The sequence below is a fragment of the Taudactylus pleione genome, unplaced genomic scaffold (genome assembly GCF_031769625.1).
Source record: "Taudactylus pleione unplaced genomic scaffold, aTauple2 ptg000162l, whole genome shotgun sequence".
NCBI lineage: Eukaryota > Metazoa > Chordata > Amphibia > Anura > Myobatrachidae > Taudactylus > Taudactylus pleione.
In genome coordinates, this window is record NW_028284564.1 from 8,103,937 (window position 1) to 8,119,043 (window position 15,107).

The following is a 15,107-nucleotide window of genomic DNA, read 5'->3' on the forward strand; positions in this document are numbered from 1 at the left end:
CACAATAAGCACCTGGCAAGATGTGCAGCATGCATGTTGTAGCCTTCAATCTTGTTGCTGATCGTGGTGACCCATTGGCTAGGATTGCAGCGTCTGGCTGGTGTAGGTTCAATGCAGCCCAGGTGCACGTGTTTTTAATTTGTATGTACTGCTAGGGGTATATTTACTAAATGTTGATTTTTGTATTTCAGGGTCTAAATCGTACATTTACTACTAGGTTTTTTTTTTTTGTTTTGTTTTTTTTTTTAAATGTCAAATCATCTGTTAGTAAATGTGTGATTTAGGGGTATATTTACCGAGTATTTTTGGTCTCTTTTTGTGTTTCAGGGTCTAAGTCACATTTAAGGCAGGGTTCCCAAGCTCTGTCATTACAGTCCAGGTTGTAAGGCTATCCAGATATCCATGCTTGAGCACATGACTTAATTAGTACCTCAGTCAATTTGATTTAACCATTGGGACTCCAGCATGGATAACCTTAAAACCTGGACTGTAATGATGAATTTTGGGAACCTCTGCCTTAAGTGATTTACACACTTGTTTCCCCCCCCCCCCCCCCCCCCACTCGCCCAGCGCAAGCAGTCTCATGGGACCAGGCAGCTCACTCACGCCAGGCATATCTCTCTGCATGGTGTATTGAGGCTAGTTTAGAAGACACATCTATGTGTAGCTGCATACCAAGGAGATAATGAAAATGTACTATAGCATGCCTAGAAACAAGGTCTAGATGGCCTGGCTGAATGAGCTGACCATGTAAGATGGTTAGTACATGATACTCATATGACTAACCGCACACTGGAGAGACCCTCCTTTCTGTGCTGAGCTTATGCACAATTTGTGTAATAAAACACCAGCTGCTGCCCCACATGATACCAATGCACCAAAAAATATTACATGAGTCTTGTCACAAATATTGAAGACCATACTTCAACTTCCCAAAAGCACATCAGCTTGTGACCCCCAAGGGAAAAGCATTACATAGCAGATATCTTACCTCTATTAGGTGTGTTCCTAAAGCTGTGTATAGTGATTCTCGGCTGGACATGCCTAGATAACTGCTGGTAGTGTGTACGCAGCAAAAGGGCTCGGCTGTCGGTCCAAAACTCATCGGACCGGTACTTGATATAGCGTGTGTTGCTCTTGCAATGTTCCTCATGTTTTGGTATCGTTCAGTGTGTTTGGAGGTATGGCAATAGTCTATTGTACACACCTCACTTGTGGGCGTTTCTATGTAATTTGGCTGAGACATGACTTCCCTCAGCTCGACCGCAGATTAACAAATGTTATGTCAGTAGCACTAGGGAAAGTAGTGTGGTGCACCCTGTGGAGCTACACATATAGGCATGTTTTTCACAGATGTACCAGGGCATGCCGGCATGTGTAGTTCCACTCCAGATAAGGTTGGCATGTGGTCAACCCCATGTATAGCTATGGCAGGCATAACAATGTGCCATTCACATCACCCCAAGTGAGTGCATTCACCTGTGCCCAAGTATTGCTGTCATTAGCTTCACCAGGTACCTGTAGCATTCCCTGTCTTTAGTCTCCCCTATTTTGGATGGCCCTTGACACTGCACCAGTCCTAAGTATTGCTGCCGTGTGCTTCCGCGGGCTGCTCTAGCATCTCCTTCATCCCAGGCTTGAAATATTGTGACGTAAATAGAGAAACCAATGTGTTGTAAAGTCTTTTTTTCTACTTCAGGGTCCATAGGGTTCCACAGGACACCTTGGGGTATAGGTGTGACGTCAGTTGCAGGGCACCAAAAAGTTAAGCTTTCAGCCTCCCAGGATGCACTAGGTCCCCCTCCTATACCCCGCCCCCAGGCCAAGGCACCTCAGTTTAGTTTGGTGCCCGGCCGGCGTCGGGTTTACCTGTCGGAGTGGGGGCTAGAAGAGCCCCTGAAGCTTTCTTCAGTGCAGCTGTGGCTGCACATCTGGATGTACAGCATGGACAGTCAGTCCTGACGTCCATGCTGTCTTCCCTACACCCCCGCCGGTACCAGAACGCCGGTACCGATCCGGGGATGCTGGTGAGCATCTGGGGTCACAGCTAGCGGTGACCCCAGATGTTCCGGACCATGGCCAGATCCAAGGGGGACAAAGGTAAGCAGCGGTGGGTCCCCGCTGGTCACATGGTCCTAAGTCCCCAGGCAGGGGGCTCCCTGGGGACTGGCTGCAGCGTGGAGCCAGGTACTGAACCTGCGCTTTCCACTACCCCCTGGGACAGTGGACCGCAGCAGAGCGGTAGCGCTGCGGCGTCCCAGGGGTTAAATGCATGCCAGGGGAGCGCGCCTTCCCTGTCTCACAGCCGGCGCCTCCCCCACTGCACACAGCCCTCTCTGCACTGTGCTGACTGGTCCTGTGTCAGCGCTCCTCCCCCAGGCCAGCTTCTCTCTGCTGGAAGCCTGGAAGGAAGCATCGTGGTCTGGGTCCCCCCGCATACCTCTCCTCCGCTGTGGCTCAGGTCTGTGTATGCAGCACTGTGTCCTACCAGGCCCTGTGTCTGTGTAGTTGAGTGATCAGCGCTGTTAGTGCAGGAATTGTTATTTCTCTGCATTGTATGTGACTATGCTAGCGCTGCTGCCTGTAACTTTATCTTCTCAAAACTGTCAGATTTATTACTGTCCCTGTTCTTTCTGCTAAAGCCCTTGCAGTGCGGTGCTGCAGGGTGGTCTCTCGCCTATTTAATACTTAATTGGTGAGAGAGGTCACATACGTGGTGCCATCATGTCTGAAAGTGATTTTCCCCTCCGGCTACAGTGTACCACGTGCAAAGTACCGTTAGCAGAGGGGGAGGGTAGCTCGGAGGGCCTTTGCCGGCAGTGTTTGTCCATGGCGCGGCCTATTACGGTTACAGCATCGGTACAGGAGCCGCCCTGGGCTTGTTTCGCTCAGGCGTTAACAGCTTTAGTGGGCCAGTTAGCTCCGCAGCCCGCGTTTACTCCGATGGGTTTGTCCCAGCAGTCTGTGGTGTCACCCATGCAGGGGTTCCCACGACAATTGGTGGTACCCCACAGTCTCCCTATTTCCCCGCTCCCGGGTTCTCAGGAGCCAGCGTGGGTTAACTCCCTGACGAGTTCTGTACAGCACTTGTCGGATGTGTTGCAAGGGGAGTCTGTGATGCGGCCTCATAAAAGGCCGGTGGCGTCTCTGTCCGCTCCTTATGAGGATGACGAAGGGACGTCTGATGATGGGGAGATTCTGGATCCTTACGATCAGGAACCTCTCCATACTAAGGACGCTGATGCTAAGTCCGAAGTATATATTCCTGGCCTTATTCGGGCGGTCCGCACAGCCTTGGTGATTGAGGACGAAGTTCCCCCAGCGGCTAAATCTAAGTATGCCTTTTTCAAAGATGTGAAGGGAGATGCCACAGTCTTTCCTCTTTCGGGTCAGTTGGTGGACCATTTAGAGGAGGCGTGGAAACAACCTGGCAAAAGATACCAGCCGCAGAGACGCCTGGCGGTGGCTTATCCGTTCACGGATAATTATTTTGCTAAGTGGGAATCCCCTCCACAGGTGGATTCTCACGTGACCCGTCTTGTCCGTAGTGCCACATTGCCGATGCCATCCATGTCCTCCCTTAAGGATGCTACGGACCGCAAGGTAGAAATCTGCCTGAAGTCCGCTTATTTCCTTGCACGGGGGCAGCACGGCCGGCTATGGCCATTTGCTGGGTTGCCAGAGCGATGGAGCGCTGGGCGGATTCATTAGAGGCTTCTTTTGAATCCGACTGTCCGGCCGAACAGGCGGAGTTGATTGGCAATCTCCGTGATTCGGCCACCTACATCAACGAGGCGGCTCTAGACATTAGTACTCTGGTGTCTAGAATTTCTTCAGCAGCGGTAGCTGCTCGTCGCACCTTGTGGCTGCGATCCTGGAAGGCGGACGCAGATCCAAGAAAGGTCTGGAAGCGTTGCCGTTTACCGGAGAAGTTCTCTTCGGTCCGGATCTGGATAAGATTGTGGCCACGCTGGCGGCAGCCAAATCTGCTTGTCTCCCGTTGGCCGCTGCTCCTTCTGGTTCTGGACCATCGTTCTTTTGGTCATCTAGGGCCCAGGGCAGGCCCAAACCACAGTCGTTTCCTCGACAGGCTGGCCCTAAGAAATCGGTCAAGCCCCGGAAACAGGCATGGAGTACCAGACTTCCGGCCCCCAAGCCAGATGACAAGCCTGCGGCCTGACGGTCCGGGCCTCCCTTTAGGGGATCCCAGGGTGGGAGGCCGCCTGCTGCAGTTCTCCCGGTGTTGGTCGTTCACTACGACAGACACTTGGGTTCTGGAGGTGGTCTCCCACGGGTACGCCCTCTCCTTCCGGCACAGACCCCCGGCTCGATTCTTCACCACGGGTCTACCATCAGACCGGAACAAGGCTACGGAGCTGCGGAAGGTATTGCACACTATGCTCCAGGCTGGAGTTATAGTGCCTGTTCCATTCTCCCAGAGGGGCCAGGGTTTCTATTCAAATCTATTTTTGGTACAGAAACCCAATGGGTCATATCGTCCGATTCTCAACCTCAAAGCACTCAACAAGTCTTTGTGGGTCCCGAAGTTTTGGATGGAGACTCTACGGTCCATCATTCTGGCGCTGGAACCTGGGGACTACATGGTGTCATTGGACATACAGGACGCTTACCTGCATGTCCCTATTCTTTTGCGCCATCAAGAGTTCCTTCGGTTTGCAATCCGCAGCGACCACTTCCAGTTTCGGGCGTTACCTTTTGGCCTGGCGACAGCACCACGTGTTTTCACCAAGGTGATGGCGGTCATGGCGGCTTCTCTGCGGCTGCAAGGAGTCCGCATGTTGCCGTACTTGGACGACCTGTTATTGGTGGCAGGATCTCCAGAGCTCCTGTTACACCACTTGGACCTGACCATTGCACTGCTGCAATGGCACGGCTGGCTAATCAACTGGCAGAAGTCCACTCTAATCCCGTCTCGGAGGATTCTGCATCTTGGAGCCTTATTGGACTCGGGACAGCAAAGGATCTTCGTGACGGGGGAAAAGATCTCTGCTTTACAGTCAAGGGTGCGCAGTTGTCTGCACAGCCGCCGGGTGTCCTTACACTCGGCGATGAGGTTACTGGGCTCCATGGTGTCGGTGTTCGACATGGTGGAATACGCCCAGTTTCACTCCAGACCTCTGCAGCACCTGATCCTGTCCAAGTGGAACGGGCTGCCTCAGTCTCTGAAGTTCCAGACGATTGTGCTCACCCCGGAGGTTCGCCTGTCCCTTGCGTGGTGGTTAAAGATGACCCACCTCAACAAGAGACGTCCGTTCTGGGTTCCAAATTGGGTCCTGTTGACAACGGACGCCAGTCTTCGGGGCTGGGGAGCAGTTTCAGGTCCACACTTGTTCCAGGGCAGGTGGACGCCGACAGAAGCGGAGCTTCCAATCAATATCTTGGAACTCCGTGCGGTCTTCAATGCTCTCCTGCAGGCACAGCGGTTTCTCCAGGGTCACCCGGTGCAGGTCCAGTCGGACAACGCTACCACTGTGTCCTACATAAGCAGGCAAGGAGGAACTCGCAGTCGGGCGGCTCTCGTAGAGGTCTCTCGGATCCTGGTTTGGGCGGAGCGCAATCTTCCGGCCATATCAGCCGTCTTCATCCCGGGAGTGCTAAATTGGGAGGCGGACTTTCTAAGTCGCCAGGACGTTCATCCAGGGGAATGGTCCCTGCACCCGGACGTTTTTCAACTACTGGTGGACAGGTGGGGTCTTCCAGAAATCGACCTCATGGCGTCCCGGCACAACAACAAGTTGCCGGTGTACGGGTCTCGCACAAGAGACGAAGGGGCGTCTCTGGTGGATGCTCTGTCCGTCCGGTGGACGTTCCGGTTCGCATACCTGTTCCCTCCGGTCTCCCTTCTTCCACGGGTAATCCGGAAATTCAAACAGGAAGGAGGGACGCTCCTGTTGATAGCTCCCGCGTGGCCCAGACGGCACTGGTTCTCAGACCTTCAGGGTCTGTCCGTGGTCAGTCCTCTGCGGTTGCCGCTACGACCGGACCTTCTGTCTCAGGGTCCTTGCCTTCACCCGGACCTGACTCGGCTGTCTTTGACGGCGTGGCTGTTGAGACGGCCATGCTGAGGTCCCGGGGGTTTTCCAGCTCTGTGGTGCGTACCATGTTACGAGCTCGGAAACTCTCTTCCGCGAGGATATACCATCGCGTGTGGCATACGTTCTTCCAGTGGTGTCGACCGAGAGGTTATGCACCGCGGGAGTTTCGTCTGTCTCGGATTCTCGCCTTCCTGCAAGCGGGACTAGATCATGGGCTTCGCCTTGCTTCTTTGAAGGTACAGGTTTCGGCCCTATCTGTCTGGTTTCACCGTAGGATTGCTACAATCCCGGATGTGCGCACCTTTATGCAAGGTGTTCTCCGTATTCAGCCGCCCTTTGTTCCACCTGTGGCGCCTTGGGATTTGGCAGTGGTCCTGAGGGCTCTCCAAGGACCGCCGTTTGAACCACTGGGCTCAGTGGATATTAAATGGCTAACAGCTAAGACTGTTTTCCTTCTGGCCATTGCTTCGGCCAGACGTGTTTCTGAGTTAGGGGCTCTTTCTTGTAGACCCCCTTTCTTGGTTTTTCATGGGAACAGGGCAGTGCTCCGCACTCGGCCCGAGTTTCTTCCCAAAGTTGTTTCCCAGTTTCATGTTAACGAGGAAATAGTTGTTCCGGCCTTTAACTCACCGGGTCTTTCCGTGGGTGAGGCCTCTTTGGATGTTGTGCGGGCCTTAAGGACTTATGTTGACCGCACTTCTTCGTTTAGGAAGTCGGACGCTTTGTTTGTCCTCTATGGCTTCCGTAAAAAGGGTTGGCCTGCTTCAAAGCAAACTTTGGCAGCCTGGATCCGTATGGCTATTTCTGAAGCTTATCTTCATGAAGGCCTACCGGTCCCTCCTTCTCTGAAGGCTCATTCCACTAGGTCTGTGGGTCCTTCGTGGGCAGCTCGACGTGGTGCCTCGGCAGTTCAGATCTGCAAGGCTGCTACGTGGTCTTCTGTCCATACCTTCGTGAGGTATTACAGGTTTGACACCTTCGCCTCTCAGGATGCTTCCTTCGGGCGGCGGATTCTCCTTTCTGCACAGGAGCGTCCCCAAGGATACTGCTTTGGGACATCCCCAAGATATCCTGTGGATACCCTATGGACCCTGAAGTAGAAAATATGAGATATGGTAAGAACTTACCCTTGTTATCTCTATTTCTACGAAGTCCATAGGGTTCCACAGGACTCCCGCCCTGTCGCACCTGTGCTGCAGATGGGCTTTGCTCTGGTCACCGGTTTTCCGTCTCCCTCTGGTGAGAATGTGATTCTTGTGTCCAGATCTTTGTTCTCTCTCTTCCTTCTCCTCCAGCCTGTGGCTTGGTAACTAACTGAGGTGCCTTGGCCCGGGGGCGGGGTATAGGAGGGGGACCTAGTGCATCCTGGGAGGCTGAAAGCTTAACTCTTTGGTGCCCTGCGACTGACGTCACACCTATACCCCAAGGTGTCCTGTGGAACCCTATGGACTTCGTAGAGATAACAAGGGTAAGTTCTTACCATATCTCATATTTTTTCTTTCCAAATTTTAAAAAAAATTACAATATTCACCATTACAGTATTGCTATTGTATTTGTTGTATTGTTTGGTAAATCCATGTTTAATAGCATTTTCCATATTAAAAACAATTATCACAAGCTACTATTAGCGAGATTTGAAATTGAATGAATCACTTGGAACTAAACTATTCGGTAGTGTATGCTGTATATCTGCTGTTTTCAGGATCATTTGCAATCTAGTTACACTGTACAACAAATGTAATACTTTTCATTTGTTTCCTTTCTAAAAATAGTCATACATTACTAATTTGAGGACAAGAAAAATAAATGATTTCAGAATGTTTTTACTAGCTCTAATTTTTTGAGCTGCACTGTTCTGTATGTGCATTAGTAATATAGTCATAGTGAAAAGCTATTTTGAAATCTGATTTTCTTGATTGTTTGAATTAAAATTTGTTTTCTAACACAAATAAGAACACAAAACAAAACAAACATACAGCATACGAAAGTACTATCTAATATAGTGGCCTATTCATGGGGGTGCTTTCTCTTTGCTTGTCGCTTGTACTCCTCTTCTGGGGCATCTCTTGTCACTGTCCAACAGTAGTGATTCACCTACCCTGATATCTTTGTTCCATTGCTGAAATGTCTTTGTGGAACCGCTCACTATGTTTATCACTCTGCACCACAGTTATCTTGTGTGGGTAATCCCGTGAATCGCATATATTTGAATAGGGGAATGGACAAATAACTGATTCATTAAATTGGGTAATTAGGCCCCGTCCCCTCTGCGTGGAACGCAGATTGCTGGTGAAATTCTCTCCATTCTGCCCACTTCACTAGGAACACCCCTACATCGTCATAAATGGGCTATAGCTCGGAACTCAGAGCTGAGTTTTAAATGTCATACTCCTTCTTTGCTTGCTGATATCAATTAGAAGTAACTATTTTCACATTGGAAACATTTTCATTGTTGTACAGTGTTATCGGTGTTGGACGAAATCCCCAATTACACCACCAGAAGAGAAAATAAACACCGCTCCAGTTTAACAAAAATCAAAAAATAAACCTGAATTTATTTACTTCCGATTCAAGAAAGTTATGCCAGTTTATTAAAAGCCACCCACAAACAGAAAAACATGGAACTTTCTGAGGGCGAGGGGATTGTGCATCCAAGAAAACAGGAAATTTGTGATGGCCTCTGGGAAATGCTGAGAGGAGAGATGGTACGAGTATGTGGGTTGTTTTCAATGTTAAACATGACCTAAATAATGGTGGAGACTGCATCAGTCCCAGACTCCACCCCCCCCCCCCCCCCCCCCCCCCCCCACACTTGGGACCAGAGGACTGACTTTGAGAACCTCTGCTATAATGCAATGGATCAGAAAAGTGCATGGGGAACTGGGTTTTTGGAATATATCCCTGGTTGCTAAAAGGACAGATGGCGATATTAGAGAATTGTTTATATTTAATAGTGTTTGCGAATGGGTCGGGGATATGGCAGAAACAGATTGGGTGTTAATGAAATGCTAGTGGAGTAGTAAGGCGAGAGAGTATGGGTGTGAGTCAGGGGAAGGAAATGTAATTCTACTGAATGCTGTAGAGGCATTGTAAGAGATTTGTCTGATTTCATGTTTGAGAATGAGTGGCAAGGGACCAAAGAAAATAAGCCAAAGGAAGCTGACCATAAAAATAACCTGCAAATTGTCTAGGTGTTGAAATGGTGAATGCAGTTTCTAGATGCAGCAGATGGTCAGAGATGAGGCTTGCTTAAGGATAGGAAATGGTTCATTCCCTAATTTGTATGTTTTCTCTAACCTGCTATTATGTAACTTACATTTTATTCACTACTGCAATTTGCACAATAATTACACTTCCGCTCTTGTTCCTTGAAGATGCGTTAGTTGTGTCACAAGAGCTTTCTGTGTGAACCGGTATCAAAAAAGATTTGGCTGTGCAATCATCATGCTGAATAAATGACCAGCGTTAATACTTGCTATGTCAAATACATTTATTGCCACATTCTAAAAATAATATAGAAATAAATATGATAATCCTGTATGAAACCAAGTACGAACAAATGCATTCATAAAATCACATCATACATGTAAAACATTATAATTGTCAATGGAAGTCGCAGTGTTCTGAAACAATGTTGCTAATATACCTTTTCCATAGCAATTCAGAACAGGTGAGTCATTGGAAAGTTGTTATAAAGATGAATGAATTTTAATGTAGATGCTGGTATTGTAAAACGTGGATAGTGTGGTTATACTACTGTAATGAGGGGTCTCTGTAGGAGAGCTTACCTCCTGAATTGATGTGTCCTAGGTAGTTCGTAACCAGATATAGGGTGTTATAAAGATAGGGGAGTCCCGCTGTGCCAAAAAAAATTGAGTTATACAGTGATGTATCTCTGGTCTAACTCAGTACCTGTATTACTCTGTGGTTCCCTAGATGGTATTGAATTCAGTGTCTGAGAAATATTTGTGGGGATTTATCAGTTGTAAACAGGCTGCCAGTATTCATGTGCAGACCCTGCTGTACATCTCCGGTGTCTGTTTCAGGTTTTCTATAGTGGCGCCGGCAGCAATCTCTGCCTCAAATGGTGTGCGATAGCAGCTTGTCAGTTTGTATATTAACGAGGTAATATTCCTACTGACAAGCCGCTATCACACACCATCCGCAGTTGGTGCCACCGTAGAAAACCTAAAACAGGCACCTATAAAAAGTAAAGTAAGTAACTTGTACTTGTATTATACTTTAGTTGTAATTCAAGAATGTTATAATTATGTAATTACAAGCATATCAAGGAAGCCAAAAGAAGGTGGGAAACAAGGTGGATATGGAAGAGAAAAAAGATGGTCATGCTCATGGAAACTTGCATTTTAACAAGGGAGAGGCTGGAATATGGGGGTACAAGAGGAATCTGGTTGTGGTCCGGTCAACTTTAGTGAATACATATTTTGGTGGAACGTTTGAAGCATTGAAGGTGAGGGGGAAGTGATAGAGCTTTCCATATCTGGGGCGCAGGTTAGGAGAAGCCATTAGCCCAGAATAAGTTTAGTTTGGAAATATCAGTGGTACAGGAGAGGGTAGGAGTTTTGTAGGTGAATTAGATGCTTTAAAGGATAGGAAGCCATAGGTTGGTGCCAAAGACTGAGCCTTGAAGTATCACAACTGTAAGTAGAAAGGGGGGGGGGGGGGGACAGGGACTGAAGGATGGGGGGCAGATGCATGTGATGGGTAGGAATTAGAGATGAGCGGGTCCAGTTCTCTGAGAACCGGACCCACCTGAACTTCCAGAGCCGAGACTAGAACCGAGCTAGGCTCGGGGGTTCCCGCGTGACTCTAATCTTAAAACTAGGCAGAACGTCATCCTCCCGCTGTCTGATTCTTGCAGGTTTTTTAATCCTATAAAGGTCCTGGTGCTTGGCGCCATTTTCACTACGGCTGTGGATGGTGAGCTGAACAGACTTGTTGCTGTCACTGGCTGTGTCAGTGTGTTGACCAACTTGTCCTGTTGGGGTCTGGGGCTGGAGTCTGCTGCTGTTCCCCATAAAGTGACTGGGGCTGCAGTGTATATAAAGGGGGGCTTCAGTGGGTGCTGCAGCTACTGTCACTTGTCCTGTCAATCAAGGGGCTAGGGCTACAGTCCATAAAGGGGTGTTGTGTGTGGGGGGGGGGTGCTTTGTCAATCCGGGTGTTCCTTCCCAGTGTAAAAAATAAGTGCGGGGGGTTTTTGTGTTTTGCTTTAGCAATTTAGCTGTGCTATTATTGTTTGGGGACACTGCTGGCCAGACCGCAGATTATCGTCCATGTATTGTAACACTAAGTCATAGTGCATTGTGTTATTCTTATTCAGAAATAATCTTGTGACACTAAGTGGTAGCGAAGTCTAATCAAATTTTTTCTCAATTGTGAATAAATGATAACATGCTGACAGCAAGACCACAACAAAGTGCTAAATATCATGCGTTATCTATAAAACATAATGACATCACAGTAAGTGGTAGTGCAGTGTGTTATGCTTCATAAATAATCTTGACACTGTAGGTCATTGATACTGCAGTGTAATATTTAAATAGGCACAAATTGATGTGTGCACTGTACCCCACTTCATTCGTGTTTGCTGATATGGAGAACTATCAGTTGAGACTTGAGAGGAGAACAGGAATCACATACTAGTGCTGGAGCTGCTGCCAGTGCCACCAGTCATGACTATACTAGTCCACCTACTAAAGCCGGTGCCCAAGGGCATACAGGGCTTAAGTTAGGGCATCTAAAATCAAGAACCAATCTTTTACAGTGGTAAAGGAGAAAACCTCAAAAGGAAAGTTAGCTGCAGAAAGACCAAATTGGCAATATGCCAGTTTCACCACATGAAGTGACAAGGAAAGGCCTTGGTCTTTATTATGACTGGTGGTTCTACCTCTTATGATGATGATGTAAGCACAAGTGAACATGCCGATAAAAATCGGGGCTGCTTCTGTGGAAGTGCATCAGGATGAGCAGGATATTTCTGTAGCTGACGCTAATGAGGATGTTGATAATGAGAATGTTTGTATAAGTTAGGCACCAGTGGATGAAACAGTTGTTGCCCATGATGAGGAAAAGCCCATTGTCATGCCTGGGCACAAGACAAAAAAAACTTTTGTGTTGACTCCTCTGCATCACCAGTGGGGTTTTTTTTTTTTGGGAAAGTTTATTTTTTTTTCTCAGCAGATGCACTTGCTGAAGAAACTGAACAAAAAGCCACCGCTGCATCATGTGCCACTTGAGCTGACATTTTGCTTACCAACAGCTCTGTGCATCTCTTCAGATATGTGTCCGTTGGGAAGAAAGACACGTCTTCATCCCTTCTGGGATGAAAATCCACTCCCAGCAACAGCAGGCAATAGCGCTCAAGGATTCTCAAGAAAGACACAACGTAAAACTTAAACCTTAAATCTTGCATTTGCTCTGTTTGGCTTGTCAACATATTTGTGGTTAAGTGGACAGTGGTTACAACGGCATTTTGGAGACCACTAATTTTAGGGTTTTTTTTTTTAAATGTCCTTGTACAGGTTCGGAAAGGCTTTTCTAGTGAAGTGGAATCTTTTTGCAAAGGATTGTTTAACAGTCAATTGTTTTTGAAAGCAATATTAGTAGTCTTCCTGGTCCCCTTCTAGGATGAAAATCCACTCCCAGCAGCAGGCATAGCACTCAAGGATTATTCTGGCCGCAAGGACTGATGTGAATGAGAAAAATATTTTTTGTAAATTGCTCCCCTCCCGTATAAATTTGCTTCGGAATCAAAAAACTTAATTCAATTTACTACCCATCAACCCTTCCTGTCCCTGCTTTCAACTACATACTCCAACTCCCTCAGGTCTCTTGAATAATAAAAACCTTTGTTGCCTGATGTGCGATGTTATAAGTTGAGCTGCCATGTGTTTGTGCTGCCCACTGCTGCCGCTTAGCTTGGTCAACCAGCTAGCTTGGTGCAAATTTTGGACCTAAACCAGATGAAAACAATATTATGAGGTGGTCAAAATTGACTGGAAACTAGTGGAAATTAATGTTGTTGAGGTTAATAATACTAAAGGAACGAAAAAACAAATTGTCATTTTTAGAAGATTTTATACATTTTCTTTAAAAAAAAAAAAAAAAAATACAACCAAAACAGGCAATGTGTGGTTTTGGCAAAATCAAATCCAGATCCAAAACCAAAACACGGGGGTCGGCACATCTCTAGTAGGAAGGAGAGCTAGATGTAGAAAGGCCTGGCGTGAAGAAATTTCCCATCTGATTGATTCTTACCGATAATTTCATTTCTCCAAGAGGTACTTAATGGCAGCTATAACTGGGACTATATACCATTTCCCCAGTATAGACAGGTGGTTGGGGTGTTTTTTTTTTGTTTTTTTTTGAGACTGTCCATCTATCCTCCTCTCCCCCCCCCCCCCCCCTTGTCTTTTAAGTGTGGGCAACAAGCTGCCATGAAGTATCTAGAAGAAATGGAATTATTGGTAAGTATAATTCGCTGTTTTTCTTCTGCTTCATGGCAGCCATTACTCTGGGATATACCAACGCAGAATATAGGGAGGACAAAGAGCCAACTAGAATTTCCATGCTTAATTACTGTATTTATTAATTTGTAACACTGCCCTTTCAGGACATGACTTTGAAAGTGGGTGTCCACAATATCCAGAGCGTAATGACTTAAAAATGTACAGATGCCCAAGTAGCTGCTGCACAAATATCCTTGACTGACATCTGCACCTTCTTGGCCCATGAAGTCGACACTGCCCTGATTGAATGTGACTTAAGATTTTCTGGAATCTTCCGTCCCTTCTTCTCATATATAAATGTGATCATTTCTCTGATTCACCTCGCGATAGTCTATTTCGTCAGACTTTTCATTGCACTCATTGGCAGAACAAACAAATTTTTTCTTTGTTTCCCGACGTTCCTTTTACTAGACTTTTCTTTGAATGCGTATCCGCAGCCCATGGTCGCAACCACAACTCTCTCCTTGTGGCCACACCTGCAGTCATGGATTACATTCCAGTATATCGAGAGAGGCCTCACACCAAAATTCTATAGCCTTCTGTATTATTCCTAGATTTCTTTGCAAACAATGTGTTGATGGGACACTGAAGCTACAGCAACACCAAATTTCGAAGACAGCGCTGAAGAAATATGTAGCTTTCTATCTTAGCCATGGTTTCTTTTAACACAGCACCATCCTCCAAAGGAATAGTTCTCTGTTTTATTTTTGCTACTGCAGCATCTATTCTAGGTACAGTGCACCAATTGAGGAACTGCTCATCTTCAATCTGGTACATATGACCTAACCTCTAATTTTTGCCATTCCCTAGACATAGGGGTATATACAATTACCCGCGGGACTTCTCCCGCGAGTAATTTGGGCTCGAAAGTCCCGCGGCGCGGGGTTAAGCTATTCAATAAAATAGCTTTTTCCCTGCGCCGGTAAATGTGCCCTCGCTCGCGGGAAGTGCGGAAACAGTGTTTTTCTGACGCGCGCGAGGCCGACAAGGGTGGCTTCGTGCAGCTGTTACCTCGCACCTACATGAGGTGCGAGGTAAAGCACGACAGCGGGGGGCTCGCATGCGGGGTCTCGTGGACACCCGCGCGTGGAGTCCCCATTGACTCACCACCAGCGCAACAATTAGTCGCGGGGTAAACCCCGCGGGTAATTGTATATACCCCATAATTTCCTTCATTACTTTATGCACTGGACCTATCTCCAAACAGCAAAGCAAATCTTGCTCACTGGCTTGTTCCACGGTTTCCTTATAGTTCATAGACTTTTATAGATATTTTTATCATGCTATTTACCAATTCAAAATTTGAAAGCTCTGGAATCCTCTTGTATTTCTCCTGAATCTGTACTAGACACATTCTCCTCTGAGAAAAATTCTGGCAACATTGCTCCATAATCAAAATCCAGGCTAGTCTGTAATCTAGATCTTTTAGACCACAGGTGCTCAGACTCTGGGCGTGATTCAGAGCCGGTCTCTATTTGCGGTCGTTCGTTCAACAAAAAGGGGGTGGCTATTCAGATGA